The 14,767-nt window shown below is 45.5% G+C and overlaps 1 long non-coding RNA gene across 1 annotated transcript in view; it reads right to left on the bottom strand.

Annotated features, from left to right (window-relative positions):
• The window catches only part of LOC135323334 (uncharacterized), a 669,673-nt gene that overhangs the window by 499,724 nt on the left and 155,182 nt on the right, over positions 1 to 14,767 (bottom strand). The window contains exon 2 of the long non-coding RNA XR_010384786.1: positions 7,565 to 8,319. This is a non-coding gene — a long non-coding RNA (uncharacterized LOC135323334). The remainder of the gene's footprint in view (positions 1 to 7,564; positions 8,320 to 14,767) is intronic.

The raw sequence follows: 14,767 nt of genomic DNA, 5'->3' as shown, positions 1-14,767 counted from the left end.
GAGCATCTGTCGATATTGGTACCCATGGGGGTCCTGGAACCAATCCCCTAAGGACACTGAAGGACAGCTGCACATGCATTATTTTTCAACTTTAAATATAAAGAGAAAAGAACCAACCAAAAAGAGAACTGCTAAAATCTCAAAGGAATGAACTACAAAGGTTGAAAACACAGAGGCACTAGGGAGGAAAATTATTTGAGGGCTCAGAGGGCCTAAAGTGAGAGCTGCCTGCTCCCTCCATCAGTTACAGACAGCCTGACCCAGGGCTGGCAAGGTGTCTTTATTATGCTATGTTTAAGTTCAAAGATACCTAAGATACTATCGTAGCTCAGGATGCCATGACAAAATAGAGACTGGGTGACTTCAACAACAGACATGTATTTTCTTGCGGGTCTGGAGGTTGGAAGTCCAAGATCAAGAAGCCAGCCTGGTCAGTTCCTGGGGCGAGCTCACTTCCTGGCTTCCAGACAAATCACCTTGTCACTGTGTCCTTACAGGATGGGCAGAGAAAACAAGATTCGTGGTGTCTTCTAAGGACACTAATCCTATCAGATCAGGGTCCCACCCTCATGACCTCTTCTAACCTTACCTCTCAAAGATCCCATCTTCAAATAACATCCCATTGTGGGTTAGGGCTTCCAACATATGAATTTGAGGGGGTAAAATTCAGTCCACAGCCAATGCATATACATTAAGATGCACTTTAAGAAGCTGAAAGGATTATCTGGTCCCAGGAGGCACATTCACCTTGTAGATGTGGGCTAGCTCTGAAACAACACTTCACAAGGTTTGGGGTCAAACCTTGAATCAGGAAAGAGTAGAGATGGAGTGCTGAGCCTGGAACCTGGTAGGAGAAAACACCCTTGCCCTGTGTACCCAGCAAGACACAGAGCATACTCCAAGCAGGCTCATTAAGAAAGTTCAGAGAGGACACTGAAGAAAGTCTTATTGCTGCCTGTTCTCCTTTCCCCTTCTTTCAGAGGATAGGAAGCAACCCTACTAAACTAAGTAAAATGCCATCTGTGCCATCGCTTCTGGAAATTGCTTAATTGATCGTACACCAGGAAACAAAGTGAAACTCGAATCTAATTCAATCAGCGCAGTCCCACCTCCGGAGTCTCAAAGACACAGGGAATGTGTATTACGCCTAATTTGGAAGTTCAAACTCTTCTTCCTGCATCAGATTTGATTACCTAACGTTTGAAGTGTCTCACTGCAGTTACGAGCCAATCTAGCAAACACACGGCCTTGGTTACCACCTGGTTGGAAAATCATCACTGCCCTGGAGTCTTTCTATTCCTAGCAGGGCTCACAGATACAACACTGGAGGCCTAATATATTTCCCTTAACACATTTTCCTGTAGTTCCTAAAAGTCTCTTTGCTAAGAAAGGCAACGTGTGTTTTCTGAGAACGGAAGGCAAAGTTACGCACAAAGAGAAATTAACAGGATGACAACTATCTAGAAAACTAAACACAAACTTGTTTTATTGCAACTCCCTCCTGAATTCCATTGAAACCAACAGGCCTGGGATCAATATTCCATCAGCCGAGGCCGTCTCAACACCCTGAGCATCAGCTGGCACCGTGCCACCCTCCTGCACAACAGAGTATTGACCGAGGCGGTGCCTGCCGCAGATACACCGTGTTCCCCCCGTAATCTGGACCCTCCTGATAACTCATGATCCGCAGCCAGAAAAGTCTCTTATCAGCTCATTATCTGCTGGGGAGAGAATTCTTTAGCAGCACAATCGGTGCTTCAAAATATACACTGTGTCACTCCAGCCCAGCTTTGAGACCCTTAGTATTCCAAGGTCCTTCAACTGATTCTACTTTTACAAAGTACTTACTCCCATCGGTGGCTGCACCACCAAGAAACCGAATATTTTGATTCCTGATTTCGAAGGCTTATCTCAAGGGCTTTAAACCTTCAGCTCTGGGAAGAGGTGATGTCTTTTTCTTCCCAGTGGGCCTGTTTCTACTTGTAGCTGCACATGCTATCCTTGGGGGACGCCATGGCACAACTTATTAATAGAAAATGAGAAAGCCAAAAAAAAAAAATTCACAGTATTAGGGAACCTTAGTTTGCAGGGCAAAAATAGCTACTTCGCAGTCACCCTTCCTCTGTACCAGGCTCCAATCTAAAAGCTTAACCTGTATCCACTTGCTTCATCCACATGGCTATGAAGGAGGTGGGTACCTTTTCACAGATGAGGAAATTTGAGGCACAAGTTACAGATAAGTAACTTGTCCAAAGTAAAAAAGGGCGGGGGCATAAATCCCAGGGAGGCTTCTGTTTAGTTTTAACCCAAACATCAGCCCCCATTTAACTTCTTAAATAATAGTGGGGGAGATTAAAAAAAAAAAAACCCTTCAAGGAAACAAAAAATAATTGAACATGGTATCCCTGAAATTCCTGGTGATCTTAAACAAGTACAACAGCGACCCCAACTCCCCACCTATTCTGCCTGCGTGCCCCCTGTAACCTGGTGTCCTTACACAAAGTAGATATTAATAAACACTGGTGGAAGGACGGAAGGAAAAGGAGGGGGGATTCCCAGTGTTATTTCTAAACCACTATAGTGACCACAAAGCCCCTGCCAGAGACATGGCCTCTGATGAGAGAGGAAAACAGTGTGTGATTTCATAGACATGTGGAATCTGAAAAAAACACAAACATAACAAAACAGGAAGAGTCACAGACCAGGCGGTTGCCAGAGGCGTGGGGGCCAGGGGAGGAAAGAAACAGGTGAGGAGATCCACAGGTACAAACTTCCAGCTACAAAGTAAGTGAGCCGCAGGTATAAAATGTGCAGTGTGGGGAACATAGTCAGTAACTTAAGTCATTTCATTGCATGGTGACAGATCGTAACTAGACTTATTATGGTGATCAGTTTAAAATGTACAAAAATTTCAAATCACCATGCTGTGAAACAGGAACCAACAGTGCTGGAGGTTGATTATACTTGAAAAACAAAACAAACTTGTAGAAAAAGATCAGGTCTGCAGTTTCCAGAGGCAGGCAAGGGAGGGTTGTGGGGGTGGGGGTGGGGACTGGATGAAAGCAGTCAAAAGGCACAATTTTCCAGGTGTAAGAGAAATAAGTTCCATGGATGTCACGTACGACATGACAAAGACAGTGAACACTGCTGTATGGTATATAGGGAAGGTGTAATAGAGTAAATCCTAAGACTTCCCACCACAGAAAAATTAAAGAATGAGAAAAAAAAAAAACAGGACAATGCACTTCTTAAGGACTCCTGGACATCGTGGGACAACATTAACATAGCACGTATTTCAGAGTTTTGTGCAGAGACTGAGAACAAAGACTCTGGGGCTGAATTGGTTGGGTTCAAACTGTCACTCCACCACTTACCGACCTTAGGAGAGTCAGTTCCATCTGTAAAATGAGGACAATCATTGTTCCTACCTCACATGGTTCTTTTAAGGATTCAGTCTGTTAACATACAAAGCATTTAGAACAGAACATGGTACCACTCACTGCTTGATAATCTAATTATTTGTGTATATACTTTAATCTTGCCTATACTGACTTTGTACCGGGCTAACCCTCTGTGACGCTATGGGCAATGAGATTTTGTGTTTGCACACCTTATCTTCCAGCAGTTCAGTATGTATTACAAGTCTGTAGTTAGAATTAAAGTCCCTGTGAATTTTTTTTAAAGGTGTCTTCTCACTAGTGTCAAGACTGCCCAGATCCTCACTTCCTCCCATTCGCCTCAAAGTAGTTCCTGACTCATGTGCTTATCTGTGAACTAACCTCACAGTGTCCACTGATCTACCTTCTGTTTGCCCTCCATCTGGTCCCCCAACTCTCCCAGGGTCCAGGCAGTCAGAGCAGTCAGTGTATGAGGAGCAGACCCACAGGTCCATCCAGTGGGTCAAGCTGAATGTATACAGTCACATCAGTGACCACGTCACTGCCACCACCTCTTGGAAGTTCTCTTCCCACTGCTTCCACCTCCCCCAGAGGGATCTTTGACTAACAGTCAAGTACAGGAAGTGACCAACATGACAGAAAGAAGCACTTTAATTGAGTCAAGACACTTAGATACTCCATCAGGCTACTCCTTGCCACTAACCTGCTGTAAGACTCTTGCCTCCTCTAAGAAGAGGGGCTGTTGGAATCTTCAGGAATAGCAAACCCCTGATACATTTGCCACCATGCTCCATTCCCAGGGCCGGAGCAGACATCACTAATCCACCATTTTCCACTGAGCCCAAATTAAGCATCACAATTTTTCTTAATGGACAAGCATCAGCAATAGGTCAGAACTGGCACAGCAGCTTAAACCTCGTTGCCACCCCCAAATTTGCTAAAACTTAAGGTCTTCCCCATTAGAAATCTGTTCCATGTTAGGAACCTCATCTCTGGCAGTCCTCTCATTTTCCATAGATCGTCAGAGACTATCAGTTTGTCTACAGAGTCTCAGAACCTAGGAATGTGGTTTGTCAGAATCAGGATGTTTGGAATATGTAAACTGATTTAGTGATCCATTCATTCATTCAAACTCACCAATTTTTGGAGGCACAGACACAGGCAGGGCCCAGCCAGGTGTTCTCTTGTGGATTCCTCACCTGCTTGGGTGGGGATTCCCTGCTCTGGTTTGGTTCTTTTCTTTCCAGTGAAGGACATTTTCCCAAACAGATGACACAGCACACTGCCTGGGTCCAGCTGGTTGTCTTCTTTGCTTTCCTTTTAAACTGCTCATCTCCCAGGGAAATGCCCCCACTCAGTCCCTAGTACCTCACAGGAAAAGGTGGATCAGATGGGCACAGCCAAACCCCAACAAGGTAACAGAACTCTGCACTCCTCGCGATGGAAATTTTACAAGAGGGAAGAGTTACAAGGGAAGCTTAAGTCTAATCGTGCTGACTTTCACATTTTGTCTGTGTTAATTACCTGCCTGTTCCCTGTCCACCTCACTCACCAAAAGCAGGTTCATAATCCAAAATCCCAACCAAACGATGAAAATTAGAGAAATGACTCCAAGGGGGCTCAATCACTTTTTTCAAGTATCCGAAGACAACTCGCAGAAGGCCCAGGCGGCAGCACTCACCGCTGTTATGTGCCAGGTACAATTCTAAGGCACAGATGGGAATCAGAGGCTAGAAGGTATCGGGGAATAGTTTCTGATTCAAAGCAGAGAACATCTGATCTGTCAGAGCAGCCCAAGGGTAAGGAGAATCCTCAATTAGGAGGGAGCTGCCCGGTTGGGAGAGCTAATCAAGTAAGGCTGTAGGTAGAAAAAAGAGGAGAGTTCGTGATCATCTTGTTCATCTTTGTAAGGTCAATGCCTGGCACATAGTGGTGCTCAAAAAATATGCCTAAAAGAGAAAGGGAAGGGGGTATAATGGAGGGAACAATCCTGGTTCTTGAGGGAATTCTTGCTCTCAGAGTGGCTGGACTTGATGACTTATTTCTGAGATTCTGTGATTCTAATAAGGAGAAGTTGATGAAAACCTACCGCAAAGTTTTTAAACAAAGATCAATGTGACTATTAAGTGAGAGAGCTCCCTCTGCTGGACAGAATCCTCTTCGCCGCGGCATTTTGCTGCTTAATTAGCTCCTGGAACCAGGAAGCAGTAGCATGCCTTCTCCTACCAACTCTCGCTAGATCTGAAGAAGCCACTGCTCAGTATGCACACCCTGGTCTGAAGATTGAACGTGACATGAAAGTGACATGGTCAGAAGCAGTGAAAACGCCACTGGTCAGGATGCCCTGGGCTAGTCTCTACTGTTACCAGTTTTCTTCTTCCCTCTAAGGATCAGTGTTCTCATCTATGGTAAACCCACACCCATTTGATTCTCTGCAGCCAGAAGATTAATCTGTCTGTATTGAACACCTACTATGTGTCCAGCTGCCTGGCACTGAGGATACCATGGTGAACATGTAAACACAGAGCAGCTCTAAGGAGAAGTACAGGATCCTACGAGCACACAGGACAGAGATTTCATACCGCGCACATGTGGGTGTGGGTGTGTGTTCAGATATGGGGCCAGTGGTCCACAAAGTTTTCCAAGAAAAAATGATTTCTCTGAGCTGCTGTGCGACAGGCAAATGGTTTTGATGAGGCACAGTGTAGGCGCTCACTGTTTATAAGAGTTGTATGGTGAAGCTACAGAGCCCATCGTTTGTTTCCGTTTATTTAATGGTTTTTGCTTGACTGCTCCTGACTGTACCACGGATGCTCTGAGGGCAAGGGCCACAGCTCGTATACCTGGTCACCCTTAATCTGAATTATTTAAATTGAGAATACCAGGTGATTTCAAGTCTCTACCTAGAACTAAGGAATTATACCAGAAACCTGTGTTGGCTGTATTTTCAGCTATATTATCCCCTTTGACTTGGAAGTAACTGAAATATGAATAACACTTAAAACTTCATCTCCAAATAGGGCTCACAGGTACCACATTAGAAGAGCTTTGATAATACAGACCCCTCCTTATTCACCTTGAGAGGTTAATGCATCGACAGGCTTGAACAACCACTGCGGTTGGAGGAAATCAAGATTCCTGTTCACCGAGGCAGCCAAGGTACAGGAAGCATCTGCTCTTAATGAGAAGGAAGGGAAAACTGACACTTGTTGAGCACCTACCCTAATCCAGACAGAGGTCCATGCTACTTCATTTTGTCCTTACAAAATTCATATGCAATGCATACGGTCAAATTCAACTGATTGCTAAATTCACATCTTAGGGTCACAGTGGTTGCTTAATAGTCACCATTAAATTTCTGCCCATCTCCTCCAAATTACAAAACAACAAAAATAGATTCGGAGCCATTACCACATACCAGGCTCTATGCCCAGTATTGCATATAACTGCATCACTGACTTAATCCTGGGCACCACTTTTATCCATCCTGGATGGGCGTACTGGGGCTCAAAGAGATCCCCTAATTTGCCTGGAGCCACACAGCTGTGGAGGAGGCAGGACCCTTTATCTGAGCCCGTCTGACTCCAAAGGCCTATTTCCTGGACACAGTGTTACACGGCGTCCCCGTGTACCAGACAGACTGGCTAAGAGGACTCAAACTTGAATCACACAGGAAGTAACCCACAGTGAGACCTTGTTTCAGCCTACTGTAACTCTAACTGGTAGCACGTCCTGAGCCCTGATGAGAGAGCAAAACAGCCACCCTTTCGCTCAGGCAAGAAGGAAAAGGGTGAATTTCGTTTCCCAAGCAGTACATCTCAAGCTACTCAACTCTAACGGGAGAACTCCAGCTTCCCAGATGATGACCAAGTGAAGAGGGTGCTTCAGGTGGCTGCAGTTAAGCTTTCAGATTCCTTGCCATCAGTTAGCCCCCTAAGTAGGCCCTATTAAAGCAGGACTTGACTAGGAAGAACACAACCAGGAGGGGAGTTTAAAATACTTATAAAATCAGACAGACAAAACCAAGAGCAGACCTTGAACAATGTGCCGGGGGAAGCTCTTTACCCACTTCCACTCCAACCCACCCTGTGTGGGTTCCTCCCAACTCCCTCCCCGTCCCCGAGCCTGTTCTGCACACTGGGATGTGAATACATCCATGTACTCACCTCTCTGGACGCTTGGCATGATCAAGGGGGACAGAGACCATGGCTTGTTCATCGTGACTATCCTCAGTGCCCAGCCCAGTGGCTCACCCAGCGTGCTCTCTCAAAGGCAGTGAGCTGCTAAGGAGGCTGCTGTCTGAGCCTGTTCAGGCTGCATAAATGACTGGGTGGTTTTAACAACAGACATTTGTTTTTTCCACTATTTGGGAGGCTGGAAGTCCAAGATCAAGATGCCAGCAGGATTGGTTACAGCAAGCCCTCTCTTCCTGGCTGGAAGATGCCACCTTTGACTGTGTCTTCATATGGCCTTTCCTCAGTGTGTGGAAAGACCTCTGGCGTCTCTTCCTTTTCTTATATGGGTACCAATCCTATTGGATTAGAGCCCAGCTCTTGTGACCTCATTAACGTTAATTACCCCCTTAAAGGCTTCGTCTCCAAATATAGTCACATTGGCGGTTAGGACTTCAACACAGGAATTTTGGTGAGATCCAATTCCATCCATGACAGTTGCCATCTTTATTTCCACCATCATCTTACTTATCTCTGCGTTTCCAGTGCCAAGTATGACCCTGACACCGGTTAGAAACTCCAGTGAGTATTTACTGAATTGAATTCCATTTCATTGCACCCACCGGCTAGCCATCAGGGTGAGCAGCTGTGTGTCATACAGGAGCAAGAAAACAGCCACAGAGTGGTAAAAATGAAAGGTTCCCAAGTCTGGAAGGAGGTGATCATCCACTCAATCAAGCTGAAGATATCTATGGAAGATGCAAAAAATGAAAATAAGATTTGTCAAAAGAGAGAAAAAGTGAATGTGAATGAAAGACCCCATCGATTAATCAATCGAAGTATGCTATGGGATTCTGCTGGTGTTTCTGCTCGTCCTAGACTTTGCAAGCTGAAACTCTTTGTAGTTTCACCCTTCAATTGGTTCATCAGACACACCATTTAGGGATTATAAAATGATGAAAACTGGCTCTTACTGTCAAAGTGACAAAGGCCTTTCATGTAGCTCAGGGTGTTTGCAAAATAATCAGGACAATAGACATTAATGGTAATTAGGTGTTGATTGTAATGCCAATATCATGTACCTACATTATGACGTAAACATCATTTTTCACACACACAACGTCTAATTCACCCAGTTACTGTAGACAGAAAGATAGATTCCTGCTGCTGGAATTAACTGGAGTCATTAGACTCCTGTTTTTTATGAGTTCAAAAAATTAATGTCTTGTGAGAAGGAATAGTCTGATAATTGGTACAGGGCGGTTTCAGGGCATGTTATTGGGGATCAGATTAAATGGATTCAAATTCCTGCAGCGTCACCCACTATCTGTCTTTGGAGGAGGTATTTGCTATCCCTGTAGCTTAGCATCTTATCTGAAAAACAGAGGCAGAGTAATGCCAAAGATCAGATGGGATAGCAGATGTAAAAGGGTCCTTAGCTTTTCTTGTACTTGAGAGTTGAAATAGCCTCTATCATCTGCAAAACCTTTACCCTTTCTTCCCAGAGTTACCACATAGGACTAGGGGAGCCCACGTATACCACAGTCTTAAAAAATAATTAAAATCATCAAATTTTTTTTTTGCATTCTAACACTGCAGTCTCTAGTGAAAATTAAATTTTAAATGTGAATTTCAGTTGTGAGTCAAACACATCCCAGTGACATGAAATGATGGCGCAAATCAACACAGTTCACATTCAAGGACCAGTACTTAACTCTGGCTACCCCTACAAGAACAGAGCACATGACATTAAGGTCACCAACAGCAGTGGTCCCAGCAGTGGTGCTCGGACGAAAATGGGACTCAGAGAGGTTAGGTAGTGAACTCAGGTCACACCGGCACAAAGCGGTGTAGCCGCCAGCTCTGTGCGATTACAAAGCCTAAGGGCTTACCTATGACGCTAAATATTTTCCCATCAAGTAAACATGACCTGCCCCTGGGGGGGTCTTTGCTCTTTCTGAAAACCTTGAAGATGCGCTAACAAACCTGAGATAGAACAGTGGGCTCCTACATCATTGGGTACACTTGGAAAGAATGGAGCAAGTAACTGAAATCCAAGCAATTCAGCCAATCTGGAGGCTGCAATTTCCTAACAGCCTACCTGCGAGGGCTGAAGTGAAAACGTTCCTGGGAGGACGTTCAGTTTTGAATCACATAGACCCAGCTCGGGTTCACTAGCTCTGTAAACATAATGACCAACATCTGGAGACAGATGAGGTCAATTAGCCCCTCATCCAGATGTTGTGATGTTAATTATTGTGACATCTTATTAAGGATGCGTTACATTCACGGCACTGCATGGGCTGGCTATCTGGTTGGGGACTGATTCATTTTTCTTATCTTCCAGATGGGCTGTATGATAGGGATGGAAACATCTCAAATCTTCACAGAGGCGAAATGAGTGGGAAAAAATGAGAGAGATTATACAACAAACGTCTCTAATTTGCATTGAATTAGCAGGATTTAATACTGATAACATAATGGGGTGGCTTACATCCATGGAGAACTAACAGCTTGTCAGGCAACGCAATGGATGTTTTGTGTATAAACTGTCCCATTTACTCCCCGCACCAGTTCCTACGGGAGACACAAGGGTTCGGCGACTGGGAGAGGCAGGTCTCAGGAGCAAGTGGGGAGGCTGGATTCAAGCCCATGACTGTCTGACTCCAGAGCCCTAACTCATCAGTCACACTAGTGACTTTCCTGCGTCCTTGCTGCTCAGAGTGTGGTGCAGTGATCAGCTGCGTCTGCCTTTCGGCAGCTTGTCTGAAATGCAGAACCTCAGCCTCCCTCCCTCGACTCACGGTTTACCAGACACCTCAGGAGACTGGGAGCTAAGGCTTCCAGTTGTGGTTCACAGACTGCTTGCCTCCGTGAATCACCTGAGAGTTTGTGAAAAAGGCACTCATCTGAGCTCCACTCCAGGTTTGCTGAATAAGATTCCCCGGGAGGGGACTCAGTTCTTCAGATTATCCTGATGTCACATGGGCACCTGAAAACCAGCGTCAAAGGAAAACCAACGTACCTTTTAAGGCCTAGATGTAGGGTTCTGTACTTTCTTCTGAAACAGGGGGGCGTATCCAAAAATGGGAGGAAACAGGTCCTTTGAGGGATCCTAGGAAAACACTCACTTGTGGCTGATGTGGAATCCTGGGGAGGCTTTCAACTTTCATTTCAAAGCCACCTCATCGATTCCATCCAGTTCAGCAAACATCTGCTGAAGCTCAACATACGGCATCAGAAGCAGGAGAAGCAAAGGGTGGGCTTTGAAGTAGGAGGGTGATACGCAAAGACGCAAGTAAACACAACCTAAAGAATGGGCTCCTGGGACCCACGGGAGGCACACGGTGTCCGAGTCAGCTCTAGAAACCCTCAGCCGGCTGGCCCCACCCGGCACCGGAACCAGCATCCTGCCCAGGGCAGTAGACTGCCCATGGCCTCTGCCCCTTTTCTGGATGCTGCGTCAAGTTCAGCTGAGGGACAAAAACCTCTAGGCGTCCATGTGCCCCCAGCGTGGACCTGGCGTCCGTGCGCCCCCAGCGTGGACCTGCCCACCAGTCATGCTGGTCTAACGCATTCATCTGGGTTGTGGCTTTGCTTTCCTTGTGTTGCTGCTAAGATGAAAGCCCCCAGCTCTATCAAGGTACCAACCCCAGTGGATGTGCAGCAATCTCCCTGTCAGCTCCCAGAAATGGGTTGCATCTGGATTCTGAGCGATGGTTCATTTCACGAGTATGAACCCCGGATGGAGATACCACGGAGATACAAGACTGATTCTGTATTGCACCTTAAAACTGGACGGAGGTCTCACAGGGAAGGTGGTTAACCATTAATAATTACACACAGGGACCAATGCTGCGGAGGTGAGGTTCAGAGTCCTGTGAAAGTGAGTAAGAGGAAAGCCAGACCCAACCAGGGGCATGTGGAAGGCTCTCCCGACGAAAAGCTCAGCCTTCCCCACCTTCAGGTGGGGACCTGAGGACCCACAGAAATGGGACCGCTAAGCTGGATCCCCGCCGGCTGCTGCGGATGAAGAAGACTCGCACCTGAACATCCCCAGCTCTGCAATACCACAGCCACTTAATCTGCACTGAACATCTACTCTGGTGAACAGATGAGGCTTTGTGCCATTTTACAGGCTGAATGTCTGTGCTCCCCACAAAATTCATACGAAGCCCAAATTTCCCACATGGCTGTAGGGAGATAGGACCTCTAAGGAATTAATTATGGTCAAAGGAGGGACCCTAATCCAACAAGATTAGTGTTCTTATAAGAAAACCCCTCCCATTCTCTGTTCCTCTCTGCCATGTAAGGACCAAGCAGGAACTGTGCTGTCTGCAAGCCAGGAGGGGCCTCCTCACCAGAAACCGAACCCCCTTGTAAATTCGACCTTGGACTTCCAGCCTCCAGAATGGTGATAAAATAAATGTCTACTGTTTAAGCCACTTGGTCTACGGTGTTTTGTACAGCAGCCCGAGCTGACTAATACATGCTGTATTTTTATAGGAATCTGTTAAAGGCCCTTCTTCATTTAGTAACCATTACTTGCCTAAAAGAGAAAAATTTGACCTAGGAGTTTCAGGATTTCTTTTCTTTCCCTGTTTCCTGATCAGCAGTTATATCGAGATGATATTTATAATAGTGGGCTAAATTAAAATCAGACCAGTAAGTTATTTTACAGCTTAGGTAAACAAAGTCAATTTCCTACAATAAATATGTTTCATAATTTTAAGTAAACAAAGTTTCCAAACAATTTACATGTTTAAATGGTTAAACTGATACTTCAGGTTTGCTTTGTTTCATTACCTTATTAAAACCAAGGAGAAAACATACTGAAGGTAGGAAAATGCAGTTATTCTTCAAAAGTTTTGCCCCACCTGATTCTTTTTTTAAATAAACATTTACAGATAAACAGTCTCTAATATTTTCTTCCTTATTTTTAGGGAGAAAGGCAAAGGTCAGCCCAGCAGCTTTTGGATTTCACAGAAGTTTTTGATTTGTTAGTTTTTCACAATTGTAACTTACGTTTTAACAACTGGTTGGTCGAAGACATCAAAGCTTCTAAATTCCGATTTTCACATTCTGCCTTAGACACCATGCCCCACCCTTTACAAATACACACATCACCGAGGTTAGCATCCTGATATCTATTTAGTACATAAGGAAATGAGGCACAGGAAGGAGACAGGAAGATAAGGTCCATGTCACACGGACAGAACTTGGCTTTCAAATCCAGGCCTCTCATCTACGCTGCCTTTGACATTTAACCACACATCCACACCATCTTCTCTTCTGACTGGAACTCTCCTCTCTGCTACATTCCTGATCCAGCCCCTGGCCCATCCAGAGGGCCCCCTTACCTCTCTCCTTCCCCAGTCTTCTGATTCTATGGCAGCCTGGCTCCTTGTCCCCGCTTCACACCTCACATCCACAACTGGAGTGTCAGGAAACAAACGGGTGCTAGAGTTCAAAGCATGCAAAAACCGACCACCTGCAACTGGAATCTGTAGAGTTTAGAGAAGAGGCAGCCCTTGAGTCCGAAGCTTGGGGAAGGATCCAAGTTATGGGGCAACGTAAACATTATGGACAGAGATATAGTGTAGGGAAGTTACCAAATGAGCGAATAGGTCCCAAATGAGACTGGTTTTGATAAAGAACAAAGTACATGTATTAGAAGAACAGAGTATACGTATTGGGTGTATATTTATCACCTGGACAGGTTGCCCTGGTGAGCTGTGGAGAGGACTGAGCACCAGTTGGCAGTGGCCTTGCTGATGCCCCCCCCCCTGCATCTCTCTCCTGCTGGTAACATACGCCAACAAGTACCACATTACCTAACTAAGTCAGTTCTGGTACCTCCCCCTGACCACAGTGACTAGTCCAAGGTGGAAGGCAGGGCCTCGTTCTCTTGGGCTCCAACTGGATCAATAAGATTCCTTCTTCTGGGAATTGGCATATTCTTCAGACACCCAATCACCAAGAGTGGTTGGACCTGAGTCATTTTCTGGCAGTTTTCTTGAGAGCAGGTCATGAACTCTGGCCTCTAAGACCCCTCGGGGCATCCCTGGGTCCTACCATCCCAAGACTTGGTTACCTGTCTCTCCCTTTGATTTCCTGAGCTACCCCATTTGCTTGGGTTAGACTCTGTTGTTTGCAACCAATATCTTTAACACAGGCTAAGGAATCTGTGCTTAAATTAAGTAGACAATGGAGAGACACTAAAGGACTTTAAGATTAGGGAGATTATCATCAGACATGCAGAAATAATTCCTAAGAATAGATTTCAAACAGCCTAAAAATGCAGTCTACTGAAACGCCTACCAAGGGTTATTTGGAGCCATAGTCACCCTCCCCTGGAAACAAGGAGCTGAAGATCTACAAAGAAACCACAGGGCTCAGAGCAAGGCACCCCACAAAGCAAAGTAAATTTCATTTCAGACAGTCAGAAGTGCAGTCTTCTTTAATCCCGCTGGTTTCGGATTTGAGAACTGTAATTTCATGGAACCAGAGAGCATCCAGGTTACATGTGGCATTCTATTACATGGCCTTAGAAAATCGGTCTGTGTTTTTTTTTTTTAATGTGTGGTTATCATCACTGTATTCTCCAAAATAATCCAGTCCTGTCCAAAATCTAAAGAGTCCCGCAGTTCAATAGTTTTCCTGACAAGACAGCATACTCTTAACCTCTCCTCACTCCCCACTTTTAAAAAAGGAGACTGAACTTGGATGAAATGAACTTGCCCTAAAGCCCAGGGACTCGGATTTTTCCTCAGGAAAGGAAGGAAGAAACAAAAGCATCCAATGATTATGCCTCATTTTAGGTCAGTCCTGGGCTTCATTTTACTGGGGATTTGACGCTGAGAAAGGAGAGCGGAGAGTGATGGGTTTCCCTGGCCTCTCTCTGCATGCAAACAGGCGGGATTATCTATCAAAATGAGCCTGTCAACGCACATAGCTTAGAAGGTCACCCATCCAGCATCAAATTCCACACCCTCCTAACTGGGATTTCATTCAGTCTTACTCCATTCTCCCATTTTTGTCCTTCCTGCTTCTCCACAGACTACGCAGGGAAAAGGGAAGGGAGCCAGGGAAGGACGGAAGGGAATGGAGGAGAGCAGAGGCTGCCCCCCCAGGGGAGGGGGGGGCACTTCGCTCCTTTCCCTTTGTGCTCTCTCTGATCAGAGTGGGGAGAAGCAA

The sequence above is a fragment of the Camelus dromedarius genome, chromosome 17 (assembly GCF_036321535.1).
Source record: "Camelus dromedarius isolate mCamDro1 chromosome 17, mCamDro1.pat, whole genome shotgun sequence".
NCBI lineage: Eukaryota > Metazoa > Chordata > Mammalia > Artiodactyla > Camelidae > Camelus > Camelus dromedarius.
The sequence above is the reverse complement of the archived record's forward strand: the minus strand, read 5'-3'. Positions and strand labels throughout refer to the sequence as shown.